The following is a 15,061-nucleotide window of genomic DNA, read 5'->3' on the forward strand; positions in this document are numbered from 1 at the left end:
TATATTACACTGGATTAGAATGAGTCTCCAGTGCTCTTCTGCTAAAACCTTTTAAAAGACTAGTATCCCTAAATGCATGCATACTTTGCTGCAAGAAAACAGCTTCCTATCTGCAAAATCAGGTGTTCTGGTTTGTCACAAAAATGCATATGTAGAAGTGCTAATGGGAGGAGGGAGGTACTGTTATCTAGACTGGGAGAAAAGAGATCTCATCCACAGCTCAGTGGAAAAAGACTCCTAGTGACTGCAATGGGTTTTGCATCAGGCCCTAAATGTATAAAGTTGATAGGAAATCAGTGTTTGGTAAAGCAGTAAGCATGCCAGATAAGAATGAAATCAAACCATGACAATGAAAAGTGCAGATATGGTCCACACCTGTGTTTAAAGAGCACTCATCCATGGCCTTTTGAATGACTGGATTGCAGATATTTAAAAAAAAACCTCCAGTGAGAATAGAACCAGAACCCATAACAAAGTCCTCCCAATAATCCCTTCTACAAAATGATGCAAACTGAAGTTTGCGCTATATTTAGCATCATATGCAGCATATATTTCAGGAACAATAAAACATTTCTGATAAAGAACAACCCCATATGTTTCCCTGCCCAATGACTTTGCAGCTATCCTTAGGATTCTGAGATGCAGTTTTTGTTTAAACTGGAAAAGTAACTGCACAGCTTCCTCAGCCTCTTACCCCCTCACTTTACAAGTAAATGAATTCCTGCTAAATGGGGAAGTAAAGGGGGCTAGATTCTCTCCTGTACTAGATCGCTCTTTGGCACAGAAGTGAGTGAAGGAAGAATCAAAGAGCTCATTACTGCTCCCTGATTCTGAGGCCCGGCCCATCCTGCGAGTGACCTAGAGCAGCCCAGCAGCAGCTCTAAATTGCACCACTGGCATAACATTCTTAATGAACCGTATGCCAGTGAAGGACAGATGTAGCACAGCTCTGCTCCACCATGCCATGACTCCAGAACATATCCCATCTGCCAGGAACTCTTCAGGTTTGGAAATGGGAACACTTGTACCAGCAGGGAGTTCCCGTCTCTCGCTTAGATTAGATATCTAGATTAGATATCTGAGTGGTGCAAAGGGGCCAGCCCATAACTCTGTAGACAATCTGGGCCAAGGATTTTTACAAGCTAAGGAAGCAAATGTTTGTGGTAGTTCCTTTGTACAATACTGAGAGATTATTGCTGCTGTTAATTTCATATAAGTCATACATAATGAAAGGTTTTGCTTATCACTCTTTTCAAGGGTGCGTCAGCAGCATTTTTTGTTAGAAAGCCTCTCCTTTCAGGTAGATAAGAGCATGGGCGACACCTGACTCCTGCATTTGAGGAGGCTGGGAGCAAGTGCTGGAAGCTCCCTAAAAGTGGGAAGCCAGGCCCCCTGCTGTGCCCTGAGGCCCACCCTTCTCCGCCTCCTCCCCTGAGGTCCTACCCCACTACCCACCGGGACGGAGGGATGTGAGCGGCAGGTTGTTGGGAGCCTTGGGGGAAGGGGAGGAGTGGGGAGGGGGAGTGAGGGCAGGGTCTTGGGCAGGACGAGGCAGGGCAGGAAGAGGAGCAGCACAGGCAGAGCAGTGGGCCGACACGCCTCTAGTTTGGGGGCCTCTTTTACCTGGCACCCATGGATAAGAGGATACTGTACTTATAGTAGTGCTGAGATCAGTGCTTCATTTGTAATGAAAGAGATGCTGGGTCTATGAACTTCCAAGCCCCAGCTCAAATTAAGCACTGGCTGAGATGCCCCAATCAAGGCTTGAGATCTGTCATGCTTGGCATTGTACAAATGAGCAGGAGAGAGTTCCTGCTCCACACAGCTCAACGTCTAGGGTTAAGACACACCCAGGTGGAAAAAAAAGACAAAGGAGTGACAGAATGGGAGGAGGGAGCAAAAGTCAGTGAAGCATGTTTTGCAAAATCAATTGATAGTCTGTTTTTTACCTGACTACTCATTATGGGATAGCAGTGTCTTGTAGGCATCTCAGCAAAGGAACATCTGCAGGAGAGATTTAAAGGAGGAGAAGGTGATGGCCCGCACCGGTAAGGGGCAGCACAGGAAGACTGGCATTGTTGTCAGAGCAAAGGCAGGCATCAACACTGTAATACAATATGAAGCCCCTCAGGAACACTAGATGAAGGGTGTTATCCTAAGGAGAAACTTCCTGTTTGATGCAGTAGAAAAGGAGGAGCTAGTGAAAGGATGCAAATAGATGAGTGACCTGACTGGAGCAAATGAGCCAGGATGATAGTCCCAAAGGCAGCATCTTGATTGGACTTAAGGAGGGGAAAACTGGAGGAACCAGGGCCTGAGAGGTGGAGATTACAGTAGTTGCGGTACAAGACAAAGGCACAAACAAGAGTTTTGACAGTGTGGAGAGACAAAAGGGTGTATCTTTGGAATGGTGTGGATGAAAGTTAGGGCATGTCTACACTACAAAAAGGAATTGACCTAACTTACTTTGGCGTATAGATGCCATAGTAATTATGTTGCTTGTGAGTGTCTACACTTTGCTCCTTGTATTGGCTATGTGTGTCCTCACAGGAGTGCTTCCACCTATTGAATTGTCAGTGTGGGGCATTGTGGGATGGCTTCTGAAAGCCAGCAGCAGTCGATGTAACTCGGTGTCTATGCTGACACTGTGTTGACCTAACTACATCAACAAACTCAATGCCTCTTGTGGCGGTGGAATTAAGTTGGTGTAGTGGGTGAGTTTCATCAGTAGGGTGAAATTTTAGTGTAGACAGTGAAGTCAAATGTAAGTTGCCTGGCATTGACTTAACTCTGTAGAGTAAACCAGGGGTCAGAAGGGGCACAGGGAAAAGGAACAAAGTTTCTCATCAGCTCACTTTTAGAAAAGGGATGTGCTCCATAGATAGAGAATAGGATTGTCCTTTGAGACAGGACCAGGTAAGGGCCAGAAGTGATTGGTGAAAGTGTTCATAGCTGTCAGGAGAGCATTGGGTAGCCAGACAATAATATTAGCTGTGAACACATTAGAAGGGGACAAGGGTTAGAAGCTAAGCAGCTGAAGTTAACTTCTTCTTTCAGAGGGAAAGGATGTCTTATTCTTTGCTGCAGAGAGAGTAGAGTAAAGATTAAAATTCAAGAGGTTTAGTTTAGACTCAAACCCTCTTGCAGTCAGACGATGTGGTGCACACAATCTCTCACCCTTCAGAGGTTTGCCCATTCCTAAATTTAACCCTCAAGCTAGCTTTTCAGAATCAAACCCTACAAGTGCTCACATACATTCAACCACTTGTTCCCCCTTACATCTCAGCAGTGCTCCTTGAAGACACACCTGGAACTCAGGTCGGCAATTTAAAGCAAACTGCCATAAGCTAGGAACAATCTAGTACTTTAGACTAGAGTTGACTTTCATTTTATGATGCAGGAGCCAGACCTTTAAGTTTAATTTATTCACACCCAGACCCTGGATGAGTCCCTGTGATTATTTTGGAGTGAAGAAATGGCATTAACGTAGGCATTTAGCTTTGACACTGTTGGGTTTTTTTTAAGAAGATATCAGGGTACATAAAAAGTCAGCTGTGGTCAGCATTCGCTTATACCAGGCTATGAATTGTATTCAGTGTATTATGAAAACCAATGACTCATCACATCATTTTGAGACACGCCAGTAGGTGGTACACATTCAGATCCTGTAAGAAAGAACCTGAATTGCTAATCTTCTAGCAAAAGATGTTTCTGCTTATTCAACATTACTACTTTGTTCCATTTCTGAATTCTTAAAATATTTATTGTTTGTGCCCCTGTGGAGGTGGAAAATGGATTTTGCTTTACTATTGCAGTTATTTCCAAGCTTATTTTTTTTATCCTCAACCGTGGCTGGGTGCAGGGTTAGGAGAATGTAACCTTTAATTATTTAAGCAAAAAAATAAAATGAACACAGGGAACAGAAGAAACAATGTGTCATCCTTGTACCTGGCTAATTAATGAGCAATGTTGCACCTGATAGTGAGCTGCTATACCAGACACAAGAGTGGGAATAAACTAATTAGAGCACTTCCTCCATCCCCTCCCCCAAAAATAAAATGGTTCATGTTGCTTGGGGACTTGCAGATTCACAGAAATGAGACTCAAACTGGACCTCTCCGAGGCCCCACTTGAACAAGGTACTTAAAGATGGTCCAAAGTTTATACATGTCCAAGGTCCTGTTGACTTAAAATGGACCTACTCAGATGGGTGTTCCTTCAGCAAAACTTTAAACAAGTGCTTAAGTCCATCCCTACTGAGCAAAGCATATGCTTAACTTTAAGCCCCTGTGATGTTAGATTAGAATTAAGGATATACTTAGATGCTGTGCTGAACTGAGGTATTAATCCTTAGGCGTCAGCTGATTGAACTAAGAGGAGATGTACTAAGCTCATACATAATTTATTCTATTGTATCCTTCTCTTTATATTTGTTATCAAACATAGGACATTATTCTGCTCTCAAATCAGGTAATTCAATACCTCCATTGAAATTAACAAATTTACACCAGGGGAAAACTAAGGTGAGGAGTGAATTAAGGCTATAGTGTAATTACATTATAAAAATATTTTACAGTTTTCCTTCCTCTAGAAGCTGACTAGCAATATATTGTGCAGGTAGCTTTAAGATTAAGACTTGTATCCTAAGAGAAAATCCAGAGTTCACATGGCAAATCAGTTTTTAAATACTAGCATTTATTTGTAACTGGACTGTAGATGTTAAATTTTGGGCAGTACAATGAGAATGTAGTTTGAATGGGGTGCTATTGATTTGTATCAGAGCAGATGATGAGAAGCAATTTATAAAGCAGTCTTTGCACAAACTGATACTGAATGTTTTTTCTTTAAACGCGCTTGCCCAATTTACAATAGCACAGTCCCGCAATGCAACTTTAAAGTGTTCATGAATTACAGTGTTTCTGAAGAATAATTATTCCATGAATTTAGATTAGTTTACCCAACCCTACCAAATGAGAGCTCTTGGGAGATTTTTTTCTTATTCCACTGCTCTGACAGTTGACAAGTGTAATTCCAGCAGAGCTGGACAAATGATGCTATTTGTCACATAAATTATCCATCTAATTTTCCATCATTTCACCAACTCTATAACATAGCTGACAAATAGCAAGTTATTTGTCTATCATTCAACCAGCTCTAGATACTAGTGATAACAGAAGCTATTAAGGTTCACATATGTGTCCAAAAGTTCAGAAGTTTATATCAAATCTTAGCTATATTATTCAAAACTTACTCCTGGAAAGCTGAACTGGAAATCTCGCTTTGTGATTTTTTTTTTTTTTTTTTTGCACTTTGTGTGGAGCCAGAAGTACTATCAGAAGAGCTTTAAGAACTTCTGTTTTCATAGGCCTCAGTTCAGAAAGTCACTTTAGCACATGCCTAACTTTGGGCATAGGGTATGTCTACATTGCATTTACAGGTGTGATTGCCGCCTCGTAGACTTACCAGAGCTAGCTTTAATCTAGCTAGCTGTGGAAGCAGTGCAGGCTGTACAAGCCCACCCTGAAGCCCAGGTGTCTAGCCTCCACTGAAGCACATGCTGCTGCAGCTTCACCGCTCCAGTACTTGAGCTAGCTTGAGTATGTCTATACATGCTGCAGTTACTCCCTGTGATTGCAGTGTAGATAACCATAGTGCCATTGACTTCAATGGTGCTACTAGTATGCTTCCTGAAAACCAGAGCCACGACCAAGTACAGAAATACAATACAGAATCAGGATCAGCAATTTACCACTTCTCCCGAACTGCACCATACAAGTTTCATTTTGTTGGTGACAAGAGCTGTAAAAACATTTTGCTACAAAAGATAGTGTAACTCAATGGCCATGTCGTAGCAATGAAATAATTCTGTATTAAAATAAGAGTTAACATTCAGGTCTCAGGTATGACTCTCTCTTTACCAAATGTAATATTATTGGAATCATTCTTCTAATCAAAGATTTAGTTCAAATCTTTGTCATGAATCACTTCGAATTTCAAATTAAGTACTGAATCCTATGAGATGGTGTGACGAGGGGAGCCTGGGCTCAACCCTCCCTGTGGAGGAGGGGAGCCACACCAGCCTTGTCCTGTCCTCGCTGGGTCCTGTCCCTCGGGTCCGCGGTCCACTGTCCAGGCGTTCGGTCCCTGTGGAGCGGACTGGGACACAGCCAATAGTGGCCCCGCCCTTGGGTCGGCAGGGCACCAACACAGTACAATCGGCTCCGGCCCTTTGGGGCAGGGCAGAGCAGTAACGGAGTCAATGGGGGGGCCCAGCCCTTGGTTCAGGCGGGCACCAAATGCAGTACAATAGGCCCTGGCCCTTTGGGGGCAGGGCCGAGCAGTAGCAGAGTCAGTAGGGGCCCAGCCCTTGGGTCGGGCGGGGCACCAAACGCAGTACAACAGGCCCGGCCCTTTGGGGCAGGGCAGAAGCAGTACGAGAGTCAGGGGGCCCAGACCTTGGTTCGGGGCGGGGCACCAAACACAGTACAACAGGCTCTGGCCCTGGTTGGGCAGGACCAAGCAGTTGGCAGAGTCTAATAGGGGCCCAACCTTGGTTCGGGCAGGCACTAAACCAGTACAAACACTCCTGCCTTGGGGCCAGTCAGAGCAACACCATCGCGGGGGTCCGGCCCTGGGGCAGGCAGAGCAGCAAATAGTCTAGAGGGCTTGGCCCTTTGGGGCAGGGCAGAGCAGTAACAAACCACGGTAGCTTTGGGGGGTGCAGGGGGATACGGCCACCCGGTTACGGGGTAGGCAGGGAACGCAGGCCCACCCACTCCTTCTGCGTTCCAGCCCGGGGCCCTAGTAGCAGCTAGTCGCCGCTAGTGGCAGTCAGGGGATTCCGGTCCGAACACACTGACAGTGATCCGGGGCTCACGACCCGAAACACACTGACAGCGCGATCAGTGGGGCATCCTGACCGAGACCACGCGTCATCGGCTCGGGGGCCTTCTGCGGCTGGACTGTACGGTCAGCCGCCCCCGGGCTACTTTCCATTCCCCCTTCGCTCTACTGGTCGCCGGGTCGTCTACGTCATGGACTCTTCCCGTCCGGCTAGTAGATCCGGGTGCACCTCTGGGTAACTGGGCCAGGTCCATCCGAAAGTTCCCTCCGGCTGTAGGTTGGGCTGGGCAGCTTTTGGTAGTTCCCGCGTTCAGGATCGGGTTGCTGCGGTCGGTTCGGCAGGCCTGACCCCGTCCCGGGAGCTCGGAGCTACCCAGCGACAAGGTCGCCGGCACGTCTGCTCTGGCCGGTAGCTGGGCTCCAAGCTGGACCCAACTGAAGGCCGGCGCCCGGCTTTTATACTTCCGGGTCGCCGCCTGACCCTTTGAGGGGCGGGGCTTCCGGCCAGAAGTTCCGCCCTGGGGGAAGATGGACGGGGCTCAACCCTCCCTGTGGAGGAGGGGAGCCACACCACCTCGCTACAGATGGTTTCATAATTAGTAGGGACGATATTTTGGAAATTAGCTCCATCTTTATCTCAGATGAAGAACAACAAGGCAGCAGGTCTAGATGGGATCCCCTCTGAAATCTTTAAAGATGGTGGACCAGAGCTAATTCAGCAGCTTTACCTGCTTATCCTTAAAATCTGGATAAAGGAGGAGATACCCAGTGAAATGAGAGATGCCCTGATTGTCACCCTCTTCAAGAAAGGGGATAAAGCAGATTGTGAAAGAGGTATCTCCCTCTTAGCTATTGCAGGCAAAGTTCTGGTGCTGATCCTTGCAACTTGCCATCTGACCCATTCCTTGTGAGCCCTGGCGAGTCGCTTATGGTACATCAACATACCAAGCAGCAACCTGGTGCAGCAAGTCTCAGAGGCTGGGTCTGCAGGCTAACACTACGGTGCTAAAAACAGATGTGTAGACATTCAGACCTGAACTCAGAAACTTAGGGCTGAGGGTGGGTTCAGAGCCAGAGCTCCAGCCCAAACAACACTGTCACTCTAAGATCAGGAAGGGCATTGCTATGATAATCCTTTGCATATTTATAGCACCTTACATCCAAGGATCTAACATGCTTTACAAATACTCATGAATGGCCTGACACCATAGAAAACATATTATCCCTATTTTATAGTTTAGGATACTGAGGAACAGGCAAGCGACTTGACTAAGATTACATAGGAAGTCTGGCAGAGCCAGGCACTGAATCTGGACTACCACTCATATCTCTTAACCACACAAGCATCTACTTCCTCCGTAATCTATAAAGCTACATGTCATATAATAGCAGAAGACTCTGATAGTCTTCATGCTGCCTGATTTTTCTTCTTCATACAAAGTTTTTTTAAAGTAGCCGTTTCAGTTCATGATCCATATGAATGCATCTGCTCCTGCCTGTATATATTACTCATAGAATCACAGGATTACAAGTGACCTTGAGCAGTCATCTAGTCCAGTCCCCTGCACTCATGGCAGGACTAAGCAGTGGAGGTTTCCAGCTCTCACTTACTCTTTCCTAAAAACTAAGCAAAAAGGTATTTTTCTGGCTGATTCCCCCTGTCACGCTGCCTGAAGTGGTTCACAACCACGAGTGCCTACCTCAGGGCAAACTGTCAAAAACAGGGCAGACTCCAATCTGGAGGTATGTTCTATAATTAGATTTCACTAAGCCAGTAACAAATGTGAACTCCTGGATCACTATAACTGTCATACCATGAAGTCACAGACAATGCCCTTAGACTCTGCAGTGTATCTTGCCACCCAGACAAACTGGACTTAGTGATGAATGCATGGGCGGCAGTTATCATAGGCTGGAGGAGGCTGTGCCTCCCCAAACAGCCGGCCTGGCTCCACCCACGCTCTGCCCCCAGGCCTCTCCTGCAGTTCCTGGTGCTATGCCCAGGCTGGGGCTGGGTGGCCTGCCATGGTGAACTCCGGACAGCTGGTGCTGGTGCTGTGCTGCACGCTCAGTGCTCAGATGACACCGTCTGGCCACCCAGCACTGCGGGACTGGGGGTGCTGCAGGGTGTTCTGGGCTCCTGTGTGGAAAAGGAGGAGGAGGGAGTTAGCTTACCCCAATGGCTGGGTCACTGGCCACCCAGGGATGAATGGTCACTTACACCAAACATCATACAATGTTTAGGTTGCTTCCATTCCCAAGAGACCAGTCACGTACCCCAGATCTTACACCAGAGACAACACCTGTAGCCCTTCCTATTATACACTATCTAGAGGTGTTTTAACTAGGAAAAAGAAATAAGAATTATTTACAGGTTAAAGCAAACAAGCAAACACATAGGGTGACCAGATGTTTTTAAAGGAACAGTTCTGTTTTTAAGCCGTCCTGCAGGTGTCCCAACTTTTTCTTAAAAACAGGCAAATTGTTCCATATTTTCTGTCACCCCACATCAGTACTGACAAGTACTGCTGCTGGCCAGATCCCTGCTTGCCAGCTGCCTGCCCATCAGCACTGAGTGGGGGAGCAGATCCAGTGACTGACAATGAGGGTGAGTGTGAAAGGCTGGTGGTGGGGTGAAGATACGGTGTGCAGCACTGGCTGCTTCCCCTGCTGGTCCATCAGCATAGTGCCTGCTGTGTCTCTTGCTATCCCCTCCCTGCTTAAGCCCCTTTGTGCCCCCGCAATCCTGCTGCTTCTCCATAGCCGCCCCCCCCCCCCCCCCGAGGGGCGTGTTCCGCTCCCAGTGCTGTGCAGAGAACCAGCCCCTGGCTGGAGTGTTCAGTTCACCCCCCCCCCCCCCCCCCCCGAGGGGCGTGTTCCGCTCCCAGTGCTGTGCAGAGAACCAGCCCCTGGCTGGAGTGTTCAGTTCACCAACAATCTGGCTGGCAGGCTCCTTCCTTCCTCCTCCCACTGCCTTTGGCTGAGCCAGTGCCCCAGGAAAACCCAAAACCCTCTGGCCCGGGGCGCTGCACAGCACTGGCACGGGGAAGCCTCTCTGACCTTCAGCTAAGCACTGAAGTGGCAGGAGGGGGTAGCGAGTTCCAGCCTGTTCACACCCTGGAACCTACAGGCTCCACAGCAGCCCCATGGGCAGGGGCTTAGCACCCTCTTCACCCCCCACCCCTCCACCCTGAGTCCTGCCCCCAGGAAGTGTGGGACTGCTCCATTGCCTAGGCACCCTCCACTGCTGAGCCACCTCTCTGGCTGGGTTAGCTGAAGCTCCTGCAGTCAGGTTCCCTGGGCCCAGGTACACAATGCGTCCTTAGAGCTTAATCCCTTCCAGCCTGTGCTGTAGCCGGGGGACAGGCGACAGGGCGGGGTAACCTGTGGGGATCTCTGCCTCAGTATAGAGTCTCTGGCCCTGTCAGAGTTCAAACAGCAAAGAGAGACGGAAAATGTTCCTGTGGCTTTGTTTTATTTCCTCTATTCAGCTCCCAAATGCACAGGACAAACGTCCTTGCATGTAGAATTTCCAAGGTGTGATAGGGCCATTAACGAATTCTCTGTATTGTGGTGTTTCCTTGTGGTCCTTTTAGATGTGTAGGGGAGGAGACAATTCCCATGCCTAGGTTCACAAGTTCAGAGCAAACAATTTCAAAGTTAGAAAGCAAAACTTACATATTTTCTTATAGCAGGAAACACTGATATTACAAGTGAGATTAACACGTGCAGCAATTTACAAGCATTCCACGGAGTCTAAACACTAAATATATTCTTACAAGACTAATACCTATTATGAGCAAAACTAACAGACAGATGAACTGGTCTGGTCTCCAGGTATGAGTTTGTCAGTTCTTAGCCAATGCCCGTAGCCTGGGCAACAGCTGGTGTCTAGCCTGGCAGCATCTCTCCCCTTAACATCCGATTGGGCAAGAATGAATGCATGAACAATCCCTTGTCTCCAAACACTTATATTGGTTTGAGTCCCAAGGTCTTGCTACTGAAAGCCACTAAAACTTTCTGAAACATGCTATGACTCTTGGCATTGAAGAGGTATTGGCAGCAATTCTCAGTGCTCCTTCTCAATCAGAATCTCATATGAATTGCCAAGTGCACACCATGAGCCTTAAAGTTAGCCTACAGCTTGTTTTCATTTTAGTGGAAAATAGACTCAGACTCATAGACTTTAAGGTCAGAAGGGACCATTATGATCATCTAGTCTGACCTCCTGCACAACGCAGGCCACAGAATCTCACCCACCCACTACTGTAACAAACTCCCAACCTATGTCTGGGTCATTGAAGGCCTCAAATTGTGATTTAATGACCTCAAGGTGCAGAGAATCCTCCAGCAAGTGACCCGTGCCCCATGCTGCAGAGGAAGGTGAAAAACCTTCAGGGCCTCTGCCAATCTGCCCTGGAGGAAAATTCCTTCCCAACCCCAAATATGGCAATCAGCTAAACCCTGAGCATGTGGGCCGGATGTGTGGCATTTTTAAAAGGTACCTAAACAAACACACAGGGGGCAATAAATGGAAAACCCTTTAAAATGCAGCTGCTCAGCTGCACATAATCATTTATGTATGTGCAAAGTGAATGCAGAGTGCATTTGCTGGCACTGTATACCTCCTTTGTACGACACAAGGACCAAAGTGGTGGAGAATTAAGACAAGTATAGTTCCCTGCTTTCTCTATGCTCATGTAAACAGAATGAGCTCTAACTAGCCTAGACCCATTTTTTAAACAGTTTTTTTTGCCTCAATTGTATTTAAATACATTTTTAACTTCCGTGTTCTCGGTTTTTTAACTAATGAATTTCAGAACCTAGCGGAGAATATAATTTGCTGCCTCTGGCATGTCTAAGACTTTTCCCTCTAAATTAGTCTTGTACTGAAGCTGGCTGAACAGCTCCTGCTCTGGTTGTCTGAGGCTGACTTATTCTGTAGTAAAAGCAGAGTGATTTTTGAGTAACGTCCAGGCCATTTTTAAATACTCAACCTGTCCTACACTAGGCTCTAATCAATACTGGTAGATCTCACCTTTGTAGTGACGTGCAGGAGAGAGATGATGTTTGGCTGCTTATCGCTGCACAAACCCAGTCCATTTTCAAGCTTTTATTCTCTGTGCCTTATTTCAGAACAAATCTGCCAGGGAGACAGGGGATTATGTTTGTATGCAAGAAACAGATTAGCTTGGATCAGATAGTGATGGCCAGATTCATGAGTGACCTCCTTGAAATCAGAACGAGTTCACTTAGGAAGTTGCTGTCTTTCGGATCTGGGCCCAATCTCTGTGCCAAATGCTGAGGAGGTCCTTACTCAGTCGTGAGTCAGAAGCACTTTTACTTAAAATGTGTCACCTTCAGGCAGGAAGAATGAAGCTTGTGGAAAAGCTGCCAAAGTGGTTGGGAATTGCTGACAGAGCAGCCAAAGTGGGCAGTGCTGGTTGGGAATCAGGCATGGCTAGAGCAGCTATAAGATGCACTGATTCAGAGTGGTCCTGGAGCGATTTACACCAGAGGGGAGCTTATGGAACCATAGCTACAACTTCTAATGTTGCCTGCAGTAACTTAAGAGCATGAGTACCAACCTTAGGGCAGACTGTTAGGAAGCCAGGCACAAATCTCAAAAAGTGACAGTGAGTTCTGTACTCAGATTTCATCTATCAATTATCAAGTGTAAACTCCTCAGGAATTATAGCAGCCTTGATGTCAAGTCAGACAGCCCCCTGGACTACACTTATCTATCTCGCCACCCATGGGCACATACTTTTGTGGTAGATAATCCTTTACACCAAGAATCACAGCAATATTCAGGTATCAGAGGGGTAGCCGTGTTAGTCTGGATCTGTGAAAGCAGCAGAGAATCCTGTGGCACCTTATAGACTAACAGAGGTTTTGGAGCGTGAGCTTTCGTGGGTGAATACCCACTTCGTCAGACGCATAAGGTGCCACAGGATTCTCTGCTGCTTTCAGCAATATTCAGGTTACTCCCAGTCCCAAAGGACCAGTCACTTACCCCAGGTCAGTTGCAACTTAGATCTTGCACTAAAAACAACACTTGTAACCAATCCTGTAATAAACTAATAAATCTTCATTCAATAGGAAAAGGAAACAAGGCTAAAGCTGGTAAAAATACACAAACAAATGAGTTACAACCTTAAGTTTCAAAAGGTAATAGAATCTTCTATAGAGCTTACTTACATGTAAAGTCCTTTAGGCCAGGCTACCCAAGGCTAAATGTAGCTGGGGAGCCCTTGCTTTTGCCTAGAAAACATGTGCCCCCCCCTCCCACGAGTCCAAGCAACATAGAGATAATCAGTTCCTACTTGTTAGGGATTTTTAGCCTTCCTCCTGCCTTGTGCTCTGAGCTGAAAGTTCAGCTGACAGGAGGAATCCACTTGCATGACTCATCTTTGAGGGAGGAGGAGAGTAGAACAACAAATGTCTTTGGTTATCTTTAACATCCCACAATAGTCTGTGTGGTGTCAGTAGATTCTTTCTTGCTGGGAAGGATGTAACACCTTCTGTTGAAGATCAGCACTTCACATTAATTAATGCCTCTCTCCTGTCTGGTGGCTTACACAGTCACAGAGGCTCACAATACAACTGCTGAAATATTACCTTACAATATGGGATACAGATGTTGTAAATGAGATTAATGCAAGAGCAGTGCACACGCATTCAAGAAAGTCTAAACTCATTCTAAGACCTATTTTAACAATACTAACACACAGGTGAACCAGACTGATTCCAGCTACATATTTCTCAGTGTTCAATTGAGACATGGGAACTTTGGCATGAGCTGGCACCTGGTCTGCCTGTGTCACATAGTAAAGCATTATGCACAGTAATGGAGCTCTGGCCTGTACAGGGGACAAAATGCCCCGTGTTTAAAGTTACATAGCTATGTAGGTGAGAGGAGGAAGGGAACCACCCCAAAATCATTCTCTTATTTCAAAGAGAGACAGGCCTAAGCCATGCAGTTTGGATCTGAATTTCTGCAAAGTTCTGAGGTATTCAGAACAGGGATCTTGCAATGCCTCTCCAGTTCCAGAGGTGATATGAGAGAGTGACACCAGGTTACAGACCAATGCCTCCACTACACTTGTGAGGAGGTCCTTTTGCAGTTTATGTGTGAGTTTGGATGGTTGCATCTCTGACTGCTTTACACCTTATTTTATCTTGTTTATTATGGTAGTGCTTAAGAACTAACCAAGATCCTAGGCCCCATGACCCTAGGCATTGAACAGAGTAATAGACAAGACAAGCGATCATTGGGATGGTAGCAAATGTCATGTTGGTTCCACACCTGCAGTTCAAATGCTGAATTAGAACTCATCTCAAATTTGGATGCAGATTTACCCAAGGTTCTACAAAGCATGAATAGCCCTGCCACAGGTTCCAGGGAGAGAAAAGTCTCCTAGGGATGGTGAAAAGAAGAAAGTCTGTCAGAGGGTGGAAGGAAAGCAACCCCAATCCTCACTCTGTTTGAATAAGGCCAGTGCAGCTCATAAACTGGGTTGTGCTGACCAGAGAGGGAGTGTAGAAAGAGTGACTTAGGGATGCAGTGAATCAGAGCAAACTCTGCCAACTAAACCTGCACTCCCTCAACAGAATCATCAACAGAGGGCAGATGGTGGTGATCCCAGCACCTTCCCTCCAACAGGGTGAACCCATGTGTAGTATATGGTTTTCACCTAATGGGACCACTTTGGATTAATCCAGCCCATAGACTGAGTCCCAGTTAATCCCAGATTTAACAGTATCCATCAAGTCACTAGGTAAATATTTCTGAATAAATTGTTCCCTCATGCTTCTTATTAGAAAAATGTTTTTCTAGCTTTACCCACCAGTGATCACATAAAAACCAGTCCTCACAGTAAAGTGGCTGGTGCCTGAGAATCCTTTTTTATGACATTGCTTAACAAGTTGGAACATGTACAGAGCACTTCCCAATCTATTTTTGCTTTGTTATTAAACACACTCTTACAGTAAACAGCTTCTCTGAAATCCATTTTCTTCTCATTTTCAGGGGGCTGTGTGTGTATTCAGCGGGGAATACACTGATCATTTTCTTTGTCTTCACCACAGTGACTTTGTGTTCAGTAGCCTTTTTGTCTGAAAAAAAATCCCAATGTTGCGAACCCCAATATAGCACTACTACTGTTAGCTGTAGTGGGAATACAGTATAGTCAAGGTACAGACAATCCCCCAGCAG

General features: G+C 46.2%; 1 protein-coding gene across 1 annotated transcript in view; it reads left to right on the top strand.

Annotated features, from left to right (window-relative positions):
- Positions 1–15,061, top strand: part of NPSR1 (neuropeptide S receptor 1) — a 107,215-nt gene that overhangs the window by 22,860 nt on the left and 69,294 nt on the right. The window lies entirely within an intron of this gene.

Source organism: Chelonoidis abingdonii, chromosome 2 (assembly GCF_003597395.2).
Source record: "Chelonoidis abingdonii isolate Lonesome George chromosome 2, CheloAbing_2.0, whole genome shotgun sequence".
NCBI lineage: Eukaryota > Metazoa > Chordata > Testudines > Testudinidae > Chelonoidis > Chelonoidis abingdonii.